This window comes from Callorhinus ursinus, unplaced genomic scaffold (assembly GCF_003265705.2).
Source record: "Callorhinus ursinus isolate GAN/ISIS: 27379988/994484 unplaced genomic scaffold, GSC_fseal_2.0 scaffold11, whole genome shotgun sequence".
Lineage (NCBI taxonomy): Eukaryota > Metazoa > Chordata > Mammalia > Carnivora > Otariidae > Callorhinus > Callorhinus ursinus.
The window spans coordinates 33,866,673-33,881,584 of NW_027397073.1; the positions used below are offsets into that span (position 1 = coordinate 33,866,673).

At 37.2% G+C, this 14,912-nt stretch overlaps 1 long non-coding RNA gene across 1 annotated transcript in view; it reads right to left on the reverse strand.

Annotated features, from left to right (window-relative positions):
- Positions 1–727: 727 nt before the first annotated feature.
- Positions 728–14,912, reverse strand: part of LOC141373677 (uncharacterized) — a 156,809-nt gene continuing 142,624 nt past the window's right edge. The window contains exon 3 of the long non-coding RNA XR_012379918.1: positions 728–1,011. This is a non-coding gene — a long non-coding RNA (uncharacterized lncRNA). The remainder of the gene's footprint in view (positions 1,012–14,912) is intronic.

A 14,912-nucleotide genomic window follows, 5' to 3' on the forward strand; every position in this document is an offset into this window, starting at 1 on the left:
CTGAAATGATAAAAATTAGTATTGATTGAGAGCCAAGAGTGAGCACTCCAAGCAGATGCAGGAAGCGCTCTGCGTACCTGTCATTAGAGAACTCTCCAAAGCCTTAAACATGTGGCTTACGTGTGGAAACTACACATGAATGGTATATGAAAACGTGTGCATGAGCTTGGGTCTCGGTTTACTGGAGAATATTTCTGTATTTTATTTTATTCCCACAATGCTATTAAGTGGTTAATATTAACTCCGTTTTATTGATGAGGTTAAGGAGAGCCAGTTGCTCAAGTTAAAGAAACCAAACGGAACCACGTGGCAGGGATGGCACTCAAACCCAGGCCTCCAGATTCCAAGAATCATATTCTTCTCACTCACAATTTCCGATTTCCAAGTCAGGAAAGGTAAATTTATTAGGTCTCCATATGCAAATGTGAAACTTTCCTATGTTAGTTAGCTAATGAGATAGATTGGGAAGCAAAAACAGAGGCTTAATTGCAGTTCACAGGGTAAAAATGCGCCACGACTGCAAAGGGTGCCTGCCTGCCTGTGACAGGTGCTACTTAAAGATTCATCATCTATTAAGGCAAGGCCGTGGAAAAATACAATAAGGCTGTGATTTTCAGGAATCATAATTCAATTTTTCAAGGAAACAGAATAGATAGTGTGGAGACTATGAGGAATTCAGAAAATATTTATGACTCTTTATTTGGATGACTTTTATTTATTTGGTGGTTTTTCACTTTGCTGCCCCTCCCATAACCTTCTCACAGTCGGGATTTTCAGTGTAAATATATTCATATGCCCATCAGAGGAGGCCTGACTTGACTTCCCGAGACAGCCAGGTTTCCTTGCCCCTGCATTGTGTCCATCTTTGGCTCTCTTTGCTTTCGGGGCCCTGCTTCCCGCAGCTCCTCTCTCGGGCTGTCGGTCTTCCCACCTGCAATCTCAGCCTGACCCCGGTGAGTCAGGCACCTCAGGGCCCCCTGCTGGGTGATCTTCAAGATAGAGCCATCATCACTGTTAAGATAAACCTGAAAATTAGTACACAAAAACCCTTACCTGAACCCCCATATTACTCCTCCGGTCCAGTGAAGCCTTACCATGCAGTGTCCTGGATCTGAGAATGGAATTTTTGACCCTAAGTGCCCAAGTCTGATTTCCTGTCTGGTCTTCACGCTTGGACTGACCTTCTGCTTTCTTCAGCTTATGCCTAGGGATCTTATCCCAGTAAAGGGTTGTGCTCTTTATTTTTCCCAAACCCTTTTTATGGGGACTGGGCAATTTCTCATAAAACTTCTCATTGGCACAACAGACAAGATATGCCCATGAGAATTCCCATCAAAGGGCTGCAAAAGGAAAGGCTACTGACCTTGAAGCTCCCAGTTTTACCAAAAGGGCCACCAAGTGAAAAAAAGCAAGGAATGAATATGTAAATATTCTCACAATACCTAATACACAATTTCAAATTTCATGAAAAAAAACAGTTCATAATTTTAAAAGAACAATTACAAACAAAACAAAACCCACTAACTGCAATGGAATTGTTGCCTCTGGTGGGGGCAAAAAGAGAAGTGAGAATGGGTAACAGTGGCAAAAGCCAGTCTATTAGTCAAGAGACACTTCTGGTGATTCAGTGATCATAATGTGCCCTTTTGGGAGTAGTATGACTGAGTGAAGCCTCCGACATCGGCAACAGCAGAAGGGGGAAAATGGATAGTGGTGGTTTATTATTGTATTTTCTTCTAAATTTCAATTTACCTTTCCATTCTAATTCACCATTTAAAGCAGGTAAATTCATTCTGCAAATATAATCAAGGGATGTTCATATTGCATTAATAGATTGCTTTAGTTTTGTACTTCTCACAACTTAATTATTTAGAGTCCAATTCCCTTATTCAACATTAGCATATTAAGGCAAAATCTAATTTGCAGTAAGCAGCTTGAGGCCACAGAACCACTGAAAAGAGTAAATGGAGGCAAGTGAATATGCTGAATTTTTATCTCATCAATGCATCCAGTAGCTGATGGATATATTCTTTACTTGCATCTTTTAGTATTTTAGTTCAGTAAAATAATGTGTGTATTTTGGCAGGTTTGCTTGCATTTTAAGAATCTTTATTAGTTTCCTTTCTGAATAGAGGGCAATGTCTGTCATTGGACTAAAAATAAATAAGAAAAGAAAGAGAAAAAAAAGAAGAAAGAACATCAGACAAGTGAAAGTAATGAGCAAAATTTGGTCCTATAGAAGATGACTGGTAACTGTTTAATCATTACTCTTCTAGGCCTTCGATTATCTAGCAGCACTGAACATGTCCCACCCACCCATCATACCCTCACTGACCAAACTGCTGCATGGTATCTACCTCAGAATGTATTCTAAGATTGTGATTGGGAATGTTGAATTAAGTAAAAGGTAAATTAACACAAATTTGAAGATATTTCTACAGAACACCTACTATGGGCTCAGTCATTGACGAGGCAGTATTGTTGGTAATAATTAGAAGAGAAATGTCAACTTGTCCCTCCCCAGTGTTCTTGGGGTTTAGATAAGCACAATCTTCCACACATTAAAGTCATACAGCAATGTGGCAGTGTAGAGTCAAGAATTGACTTGTGTCTTTATACAAATTCTGGACTTGCTAAAGGACTTAGAGATAGAAGAGGTCAGGAAGGGAAAGTTTGTTTTCAACTGCTGGTAAGTTACAAAGCATGGAGAAGGCCATGGCCTGGCTAGGCAGAAACATGCCATCGTCCTTGCAATTTGGATTTGGAGGGAGGGCTGTGGAGGAGAGATCAGCCTGAAACTCTCTCAAACACTTTATGAAGCCCTATGAGTTTGGGCATTAAAAAGATAACACACACATATAATGATTGTCTCCTCTTAAAATGAGATCTGAGCTCTAGTTTGAAGCTCCAGTGATGGGTAATTCAGTGGAAGCTGCCTTCGGCAATTTGCAAAGAACTGTCTGAGGATGCAGTGTTGCTGTTCCTTAATGATTACATTTGTCTTTAAGGAGAAGAAATGAGTCATGGTCAAATTTCACAAGTTCATGCATTAGACTGACTGAATCATCCACTATGTCCAGTTTCTAGCCTCCTCTAACTAAGTTTAATTGACAAAGAAATCCAGATTTTGAGTGACCTTAAAACAGATCATTAAGAGAAGGCTGGGAGAAAGAATTGAAAAGCAGCTTTTACATTCCTATTACAAGAAGGTTTGCAATCAGCAAGTACTATGTTCAGATAAGCCTATTACATGCCTTAGAGAGTGGCCATGGTGGCTCTAGCAAATAGTTCACTGGGTTTGTGAAACACATCTCTATCTCAGCTTCAAAAGCATACGCTCTTTCATAGTCTTCACTGTGGAACACTGGAAACAATAGCTTTGGAGACAGACAGCCATTGCTTTAAATTTCTACTCTCCTCTTTGTTGTTCATTATCTGTGTAATCTTGGACATATCTATTCTATCCTTTGAGTTTCTGTATACTTATCTGTTATAGGGTCACCATGTTTATTAAATGCTGTAGTATATTGAACATTTAGCATAGTGTCTCAAATGGAGTAACCAGTCAACAAATGTTAGTTACTATTCTCATTATTATTGTTATTAGTATTATTACTTCTATCAGACACTTGCCATTACACTTTTCTTCTTTGAAGGACCCTATGTCCAATCCTCCGCAGTGTGACTTGGAAGAATACTGATGATTTAAGCAGTTTGTAGTAGTGCCAGTGACTTTGCCAGACCGTAATTTACCATTTGCCTCTGGCTAATAAAGAAGTGAGGGGAGGTCTACAGGGGAACTTCTTTGAAAGGTTCTTTTACTCCTACAAAGGGACATGAAAGATAGTCCCTGTTTTCTTACATGTTGTATTCCTGCATATGACACTTGGGACTGAAATAACCATGTGGGACAATGAAGGACACTGGGCAAAGAAAAAAGCAACACACAGAGAAAGGAACATGTAAAAGACAGATGCAGCATTCTTCATATGTCAACATGGAGCCACCAAATTAACCTATTAATGGAGCTGAGTACTTGCTGTTATTGAGAAACTTAATTTTCTTTATTTTAAATGGTAATTTAAAGCATATTTTCTGCTTCCTGCATCCTCAAGCATCCTAATGATACATTATTAAATTTATGTTTTTCTCCTGGCCCCATTTCTTCCACATATAAACATACATACACAGACAGACATATATAAAGACATAAACATGCACACGTGCACAGACACACACACACACACACACACACACACACACACGAAAGAATAAGGCTGACATCCAGAAAGTTCAGTCCAACGTCTGGCCCTATTGAATGGTCAGCCTATTAAATAAAAATTCACTTTATTTTATTTGGCTGTGATTGACTAAGAGACTGTTATGGTAAATGATCATGGGTTGTACAAAGATGAATAAAACAGTCTTTTCTCTTAACTGACTTATAATCAAACACAGAATAAGTACATAAACAACTATCATCCATGGCTAAATATAGTATCTTAGAAGAGGTATAAGGTTGAGAAAGGAGAGAGCACAAGAGGTAGGTCATGATCTTTGACAGTGGAAGCATCCATTTGTATTACAAATAATATGCATTCATTTTCTGTATATTTGGCATTATAATTAGTAGTTTTAGTCTGATAGAAATGTTGCCTCTTCTTAGGGACAATCACCAATATCTAATTCTTATTTGCCCTCTGGTGTTCATCTTTTTTCCTCAGCCCATTTGTTATATATGAAGTCCAGAACGGACACACTGGCTCTTACCTCCAGACATTCTTCCTACATCTAATGTTTATGGTGTAGACTTAGTTTTACGATTCAAAACCTCTTATTTCCACCTTGAATTTTGAAAATCTTCTTTTTAAACTAAAAAGCTGAGAACTGACTTTTGTCCTTCATTGTTCTACTGTAACTTCCCATCCCTGAGGCAGAAAACATACATGATCCTGGACACTACAAGAAAGGAAAGAGGGGTAGGGAAAGTTTATGAGGAAAAAAAGAATTTCATGGAATAAGAAACACATAGGAGAATGCAAAATACCATATCTTTACACAGAGGGAAAAGGCACAGGAGAATATGAACTAGTGACAAAGGGGAAATGTCCTGGAGGAACTGTGTCAAGCAGATTCTTGGATAAAGACTGGTAGAAAAGAAGACAAGCGTATATTCTTGGAAGAATGTTTGAAGGCACAAAAAAGGGTAAATTTCCTATGACCACTTGGGAAGAGTCAGTGGTGGACAGGCTCATTTTGGACAACGTTTTTGAAAACAGCTGCTGAGTAATATATAAACTTGTTATGCCTTAATTTTATGCAACAATACATCCAGGTAAAAACACTGAGACATCAATATGGCAGCGACTGGCCTAGATTCTTCTACATACACAAATATTCAGTGAGATAGATCATTCCAAAGCCCTAAGCAGAATGCTCTAATTGAATCAAGTTGAGTGATAGGGAATGAGAGATAGGATTGAAATGGTACAGAGAACATCTTAGAAAGTGGATTCAAGGCTGAGGTACTTTGATTTCAACCAGTAACTGATCTGTCCACTAATGCATCCACATGTCTGCATCATCTTTGTCAGATCCATCTTGTCTGTTATCTAAGCCAACTTTTTCATGATATTTGCATGCAGTCGTTTTTTCCCTCAGCTTTCTTCACTTCAAGATAGAGACTCCCTAAGAACACGTTCCAGTTCTCTCTCCCAGGCTGCCACAGCTCTTTAAGCAGACATTTGAAGAACTGTCAGAATCAAGGGACAGAGAGCCGAAAGAGCAGACAAGAGAAGCAGAAGGCAGTGCAAAAAAATGGGAAGTGCTGCGGTAGCTGGCCATTGTGCCAATTTCATGCTTTCACACCTTTGAATGAGTGTTCAAAGTGTTTCATTTTGCAAGCCTCAGACAGTGGAGTACTGATTGCAATGGCTTCAGGCATTTCAGGGCACAGCTGGCCACTCGACCACCCCTGTGTCCATGGCAGTTTTCTAAAAATAAGGGAAATAAAATATAGGTTATTTTTTCACAGTGAGGTTGAACCTCACTGTGAGCAACTGCAGGATCGGTGTTGTTGTTGTTGTTGTTGTTGTTTTTTCCTTTCTTTCATTTTCTTTTTTCAAACATAGCCCAAGCCACATCAGCTTTGAGCAATATGATTCTTCTTTCCCATAATATGGAAGAAACGGCAAGAAAGAAAGATGCCATTTTAGATAAATAATAACAAATTCTGAGCCTGGGTTATTGCAAAGGTCCAGCTAGTCCCAAATTCTGTCTTAAAGAAAGAGAAAGGAAAAAAATCTGGAGGAGGGGCAGACAAACATTAAAAGCTAGCTATTGATATGTTACACTTACTTAAAAACAAAATCAGGCCAAAAAACCCTTTTAAGTGAGTGGTTTTATATGAAACTATTGTTTATTAAGTGTAACTAGTTTTTGTTAAAACATATTTAAATATTTAGTCATAGAACATTTTATAATAATGAATGTAGTAAATAATGTCCCCAAACTGTTTTGATATTCTCCATTTGAGAGCTAGATGTCTGAAAACCTGAGTTCTAGACCTAGTTCTGCTGCTTATTGGTGTGTGGTAGGTACACTTGGCAAATCACTTAATTTCTACAGGACCTCTTAGAGAATTAAAGATTCTCTAAGAGAATTAAAATATTTGTTTTCTTTAGAATTAGTTAAAACTTGAAGAATTTTAGAGGTTATTTAATTAGTTTTATTTACAAATGAGAAAGTTAGTGGGTCACACAGTAGAATATTTTTTTTAAAGATTTATTTTTTTATTTGAGAGAGAGAGAGAGTGTGTTCAAGTGGGTGGAGGGGCAGAGGGAGAGACTCAAGCAGACTCCATGCTGAGCATGGAGCTGGAAGGCGGGGCTTGATCCATGACCTGAGCCCAAACCAGAGTCCAACGCTTAACTGACTGAGCCAACCTGGCGCCCCAGTTAGAATATTTTTAATAAGCTCCCAGCTGTCCTAATTACTGACATGTGTATTTTCACATTATTGTTCTCATCATTTTTGCTTCATATAAATCTTCCATTCCTATAAATCTAGTCAACTCATCCCTAACCCAGCCACCAATATCATAACCCTTCTAATATATTTTCCCAAAATTTACCACCTTTTTGGAACTCCCTCATATATCTCAATAACATTTACCTAGTTTCATGAACAAACTAAGGACATCTCCATCCCTGTAGCCTTCTCTCTGCCCTTGCAAACATAATCTCTTGTTCTTTGGAACTGAGTAGCATCTAACAGCTCTATCACTTAAGGCATCCATCTACACAGTCAATGAATAATACATGCAGCCTAGGCATGACAGAGGAGCATGACTCATACCTACTTCTTTGTGTCTTCAGCAACTAGAACTGTGTCTTTAGTCACAGTTTCCTTATATGCAAAAGGGGAATAATAATATTACCTATTTCATGGGACGTTTATGAAGATTAAATTTTATACAGACATATCAACCTAAAGCACTGTTTGACACAAAGTTAGCTCTCTATTAATCTTGGTAATTACTATATTATTTGTTGTTGATGATGATATGGATAATGATGATGCTTGGAGAAGTGAAAAATTTTCTTTTGGAGGATTGCTAACTAAATCCCCAAACTCCATTCCTAATAGGGACATGTTAGTAAGTAAAGAAATAATTAAGCTAAAGGTTTCTTCATCCTTTTATAAGGAGAATTCCATTTCTTAATTCCCTGAACACTTGAGATTGCCTGAATTTCTTAAAGCCAAATTGAAAATACAATAGGACGTACACTCTAGAGCAGTTATGCTTTCACTGCTTTGCTTTAGGGTTCTGATTTCTTATACCTTTGGTTCATAGATAATAAGAGTTGAAGATCAGTGACATTTTGGGGCTTTTAAAAAAGTACTTGATCCTTACAAATTTTAAAGACTTCTACATGCATAGATATGGTGAGGAGGGTGGCAGGTGGAATACAGGCTTCCTTTTCCGTCAGACATTGGTACCAGAAATATCTTTTCTTATATCTAGAGTTGCTGGAAACTTTATATACTAAATTAGGAGCAACAAGTCATGTATCTTGTTATGATGAGGGCACTCACTCATGAGAGGCAGCATAAAAGGTATTCTTAACTGAGAGCTCAAGATATCAGGAGTTCTGGGGCGCCTGGGTGGCTCAGTCATTAAGCATCTGCCTTCAGCTCAGGTCATGATCCCAGGGTCCTGGGATCAAGCCCCACATCGGGCTCTCTGCTCAGTGGGAAGCCTGCTTCTCCCTCTCCCACTCCCCCTGCTTATGTTTCCTCTCTCACTATGTCTCTGTCAAATAAATAAATAAAATCTTAAAAAAAAAGATATCAGGAGTTCTGTCATAGCTCTACTGCTGAGTATGTGACAGACAAATTATTTCTTCTTTCTGAGACTGTTTCCTCATCAGCAATCATTTGGAGTCCAGCTTGACTTAGTTTAAGTTTAAAATTCTGGAAAATGGTATCTTTGGATGAATTTTTTTTTTTTTTAATACTTTACCCATTTATTTGACACAGAGAGAGAGGCAGCACAAGCAGGCAGAGCAGCAGGCCGGCAGAGGGCGAGGGAGAAGCAGGCTCCCCGCTGAGCAGAGAGCCTGACGCGGGACTCGATCCCAGGGTCCCAGGACCATAACCCGAGCTGAAGGCAGATGCCCAACTGACTGAGCCACCCAGGTGCCCCAGGATAAAATTTAATAGACTAGTTTCAGACCAAATTTGGGCAAATTTTGTGCTGCTTAATACTATAGGTGTTTCTAATAATGGACCAATGTTTTTGTAGCATCAACCCCCTGGTTAGAATTATAAGTTTTGCAATATTGGATTTTACAGAAAAAAAGGAGGAAGGATATATCATCTTACTGCCCTCATCCTAATCACTAGAGCATGACAAAGCAATCTTTTGTGCCTAGCACCAGTTAAACAACTAATTCATCAACATAATGTGACTGAGAATGTGCAGGGACCCTAAAAATTTTTCATCGTGCTTAAGGGTGAGAAAAAAAGAAAGTCTTTTCCTATATGGTATCTTATTTGACAGACAAGATTTAAATATATGAAAGTATACATAGTCCTTAATTCCCTTCTCTTTCTTTATATTGGAGGTAGATCTTGTAGACATACCTTGTCAGTTTAGGGCATTGGTGTAGAATAGTATAACGTTTTTTGTATCATATGTAGTGTGGTCATTTGGATAACTATTCTATTGGTTCATGATTAGCATATTTTTGCATTCTTTGGAAACAGCCATTGATCCCTTTATAGATATTTACTCTATATCTATAGCCCTGTATCTATAACCCTCTTGAGAAAAAAAAATCACTTTATAGTTATGAGTTTATACATACTACCTTCCAATACACTATATGAAATTTAAGGGTAAGAAATATTTCTTTTATATGAATGCTAAGATCTATTATAATATCTGATATGTAAGGTGACCATCTGTCCCAATTAGCCTAAGATAGTTCTGTTTTATGCTCATGGTCCTAGAATAATTATAACTAGCACCCCTTTCACACATAAAAGAGTTCTCATTAGATGATAATTTGGTCAACCTACTTATACATATAGGTTCCCCATAGGTACTTGTAAATGATGAATCCCCTGAATAAGACCCCCTCCTTTGATTGAGTTCTGTGTCTATACTAATTTTTGTTATGGAAATCCAGAGAACAAAGGGCATGTTATATGGACAATCAGAAGGATTACTAAAAAAAAATTATAAAGATGTATAGCTTGATATGAATTTAGAAGTCATTTAATCTTCTATTCAAAGTAGGGATTCTTCTTCAGAATACCCCCAAATGGCTATATATCCTTAGTTTCTTTATGAATTTATTACATTTGTATGTGTCTGGCAGGCTTTTGCCTAAGTGCTAAAATGCAGCAGTGACTAGAACAGATATGTTACTTGCATTCATGATGCACAGCACTTAGTGGAGGAGACAGTACACAAAAATATCAAACACATAAGGATATGAAAGAAGTATGATACAAAGGGATATTGGAGTGGGAGGATGAGGCCAAATCATGTATATCCAGGACCACAACTGATTCTTGTAGATTTTGCCCCAATTCTGATCAAATTATTAGGCTTAGAAACTACTGGCAAAGGAACAATACCCATATTTATAGTCCACAGCCTTTCTCCACCTTTAATGTTTCCTTAACATTAAATATTGATTCACTCAAGGGGAGTGCAGTGAGGGAAGGGACATGGGGGTAGAAGAGGAGAGTGAAAAGGAAGGCCAGATTCATTCTTTCAAAGAAAACCATTCCAATCACTGGAATCTACTCATCCCTTGTTTTCCTTACTTTTTTTTTTTTAACTAAAAAGGGCATTTACATGCTAATTGGATCTTTATTCTTTGAGAGTCCCTCTGCTCTTATAAAGTCTTCCTCTTCTGAAGCACTTAATCCCCAGCTTGAAACATCACTGTTGATTGCAATGGAAAGACTGTGATGTCACAAATGGGGGATTATGACTTCACAGGAGAAATAAGAGAGCAAGACAGACAGTTTCAAGAGACCAGGATCTTTTATTTATAAGGATGTCTCTATTAATCAAAAGAGGACAGAAATACCAAACATATAGAAAATGACAGCAGAATTGTAGCTAAATAAAATGTTCTTCAAAATTATCCTGGCAATGTCACTTTCTCTTTAGACAATTCCCGAGAAATGCTATTGCAGAAGATAGGTTTGAGATTCCAAATCTCCCTATACTCAGCACTTGAGAAATACTTAGCCCTGGGGTAATCAAAGGTATAATCAGGCCACAGGGCAAGCTCTGCCACATTTTGTCTACGATGTAGAGCATAATGTTACCCATGGCCCCTTCATGATGTTCTTTAGTTGGGTCCATGAAAGAGAGCTCACCTCCACTGCATTTCACCAGTGAAATCTTTTGGTTCTGAGGTGTATTTGGCAGGGGGGGGGAATTAAGTACAAACTCAATTTATTTAATAGAGGCATTCAAGTAATATTTTTTTTCTTTTTCAGTGAGTTTAGATAGTTGTAATTTTCAATGAAGTTGTCTACTCCATCTAGGTTATTAAATTTATGTTCATAGTATTCTTTTACTATCCTTCGATGTCTGTAGGACCAGAAGTGATGCTTCTATTCTCATCCCTAATATTGGTAATATGTGTCTTCTCTATTTTTTCTTGATCATACTGGCTAAAGATTAATCACTTTTATTTTTCTTTTCAAATAAATGGCTTTTGTCTTTATTGCTTATCCCTATTGTGTCTCCCTTTACAATTTCAGTTATTTCTACTCTTATCGTAGTATATCATTCTTCCTGCTTGCTTTAGGTTTAAATTGCTATTCCTTCTTTAGTTTCTTAATGTGGTAGCTTAGATTACTGATTTGAGAACTTTCTTCTTTTCTAACATATATACTTAAGGCCATAAGTTTCCTATTAAATGAATTTTGATGTCCTATATTTTAGTTTTTAGTTAATTCAAAAGAGTTTTTCCCCTTGGTATTTCCTCCTTGTGCCATGGTTATCTAGTACTGTGTTATTTAATTTACAAATATTTGGAGATTTTTATAGATCTATTTCTGTTTCTGATTTCTAATTTAAGAATGCTATGATCTGAGAAAATACATTATTTCTGTTATTAAAATTTTCTTAAGTCTATCTTAGCAGATGCTCCATAGCCACTTGAGAAGAATGTATATTCCGTTGTTGCTTGAGAGTTCTGTAAGTATCCACAAAGTCAAGTTGGCTAATAGTGTTTTTAGGTAATATATATCTTTTCTAATTCTTCGGCCTAATTGTTCTATCAATTATGGAGAAAGTAATGTTGAAGCTTGCCTCATGTGCTTTTTCTTAATTGAGGTATAGTTGACATATAATATTATATTAGTTGACATTAAATATTACATTAGTTGCAACATTGTCACTCTCATTTATATACATTACAAAATGTTCACCATGATAAATGTAGTTACCATTTGTCACCATACAAAGTTATTGATATATTATTGACTATATTCTCTATGCTGTATTTTTTGCTCTATGAGTTATTTATTCTATAATTGGAAATCTGTACCTCTTAATCCCTTTTACCTATTTCATCCATTTTCCCACCCTCCTCCTCTCTGGCAACCACCAGTTTGTTTTCTGTCCTTATGAGTCTATTTTTTGTTTGTTTGTTCAGTTTTGCTTTTAGATTCCACATATAAGTGAAATCATATGGTATTTGTCTTTCTCTGCCTGACTTATGTTACTTAGCATAATACCCTCTAGGTCCTTCCATGTTGTTGTAAATGGCAAGATTTCACCCTTTTTCATGGCTGAATAACATTCCATTATAGATAATTTCACATGAATTCTAGGTTGATGGACTTTTTCTCTCAACACTATAAATATTTCATCCACCCTCTTCTTGCTTGCATGTTTTCAAAGAAATTGGAAATAATTCTTATCTTTGTTCCTCAATAGGTCATTTCTTCCTTCTAGTTTCTTACAGAATTTTTTTCTTTAGCTTTGATTTTCTTTATCTTTGTAGCTTGAAAAAGATATTCCTAGCTATAGATTTTTGTTTTGTTTTGTTTTTTGGAAATCATCCTGCTTGGTGTTCTATGAGGTTCCTAGATCTGTGGTTTGGTGTCTGACTTTAATTTGGGGAAATTTTCAGTCATGTTTCAAATATTTCTTCTTTTTCTTTTTCTCTTTCTTCTCCTGGTATTCCCATTACACGTATATTACACCTTCTGTACTTAATCCCACAGTTGTTGAATATTCTCTTCTGCTTTTTTCAGTCTTTGTCCTCTTTGCTTTTCAGCTTTTGAGAATTCTTTTGATGTATCTTCTAGCTCAGAGATTCTTTACTCAACTGTGTCCCATTTATTAATAAGTCCATTAAAGTCATTCTTCATTTCTGTTAGTGTTTTTATCCCAAGCACTTCTTTTTGGTTCTTTCTTTGGATTTCCATCTCTCTGCTTGCCCATCTGGTCTTGTATGTTCTTTACTTTAGCCATTAGAACCCTGAGCATATTAATCATAGTTGTTCTAAACTCCCAGTCTGATAATTACAACATCTCTGCCACATCTGGCTCTGATTCTTGTTCTGTCTCCTTAAATTGTGATGTTTTTGCTTGTCTGTTTTTGTGTTTTTTGCCTTTTGGTATGTCTTATAATTTTTTTCTTGATAGTTGGGCATGATGTACCAGGTTTAAAAAAGAAAAGAAACTACTATAAATAGGGCTTTATTTTTTTAAAGATTTTATTTATTTATTTGACAGAGACACAGCATGAGAGGGAACACAAGCAGGGGGAGTGGGAGAGGGAGAAGCAGGCCTCCCGCTGAGCAGGGAGTCCGAAGCAGGGCTCGATCCCAGCACCCTGGGATCATGACCTGAGCTGAGCGCAGACGCCTAATGACTGAGCCACCCAGGTGCCCCTAAATAGGCCTTTAGTAATGTATTGGTGAAGTATTGTTGGTAATGAACTATTGGTAATGTATTGGGAGGAAGGGAAGCATTCTGTGGTTCTATGATTAGGTCTCAGCCTTTTAGTGAGCCTATGCCTCTGGACTATGAACATTACAAATGTTCTCAGTTTTCTCTCCCCTTAGGTTGGACAGGATGACTAGAGTGGACTGGAGTTGGGTATTTCCATTTTCCCATATGGTAGGCTATTGCTGGCTGGAGATAGCTATTTCCTTCCCCCCAGGACAATTAGGATCTGATAATACCCTAGGAGCTTAGTCTTTGGTTAACTAGTTTTCCCTGAGTGTAGACCCTCTTAAGATCAGAGTGTTCTGGAATATTTCAGAATGATTCCTTTTCCCCTTCCCCTGCTGGAGCAATGAGATTTTTCCCCAATATTACTACAGGAATGTGGTCAAGATCCTGGAGGTAAATCTTACAATATTGTGCCTCCCCATAACTGTATCTCCCCTGCAGTTTTTAATTCTCAGACTTGTCCACACAAAGTCTCCAGCAATTTTTCAATTACAGTTAAGATTTCCCTATGTGGCACTGGTTCCTGTGGTCATTTCCACTCCTAAGTCTGCTCTGGAAAGCTATGATTCCTGTATTCACTTTTATGTCTCTCCCTCTGGGAGGCAAGGTTTTCCCTGTGTTCCTCCCTCCCTTAAAGATTCAAGAAAAGTTGTCAATTTTTCAGTCTGTTCAGCTTTTTATTTGTTATTAGGATGGTGACTTCCATGCTCTTTACATTTGGAACAGGAAACCACACTTGTCCTACTATCTTTTAACTATTGCTTCTATGATATATCTTTCTTCCTCCTTTTTCTTTCAGATTATCTACTTCTTTGTATTTAAGGTGACTTCTTGTAGAAAGTAAATAGATTGTACCAGCTTTGGCTACTGGGAGATTTTTCAACTGGCCCTTTGCTATATCCTTACTTTTTTGGGGTTTTTGTTTGTTTGTTTTTGGCACTATAAGATACTCCAGGCTCATCTTGCATGTTTCCTACCCAAGTACTCCAATTAGCCATTTCATCAAGGAGTTTCAGTTCCTATAACTTTAGAATGGTATTGGAAACCAAGCTCTGGATGGTAGGTGTGCATACTGTTACTGGAGTGTTTTGATCCTAGGCACTCTTAGCTGACATAGGAAGGAAATATGTGCATGCATATATACATATATCTATAAATATTTGTATATGGATCCATCTGTGTCTTTAATAAGTGAAACATTACTTCATACTGATGTCTATAACTCTAATATATTACCAGATGAGTCATTCTAGCATCAAGTCCTAGCTTATCTATAACTTCCCATTCTAACAATAAGAAAACTAAATTCTGTCATCTGTCAACCATTTATTTAATTGTTCCATTCCAGTATACATGTATAGTGGTTTTAGCATTGCTAACTTACACCTCTGAAAGAAAAAAAATTAGA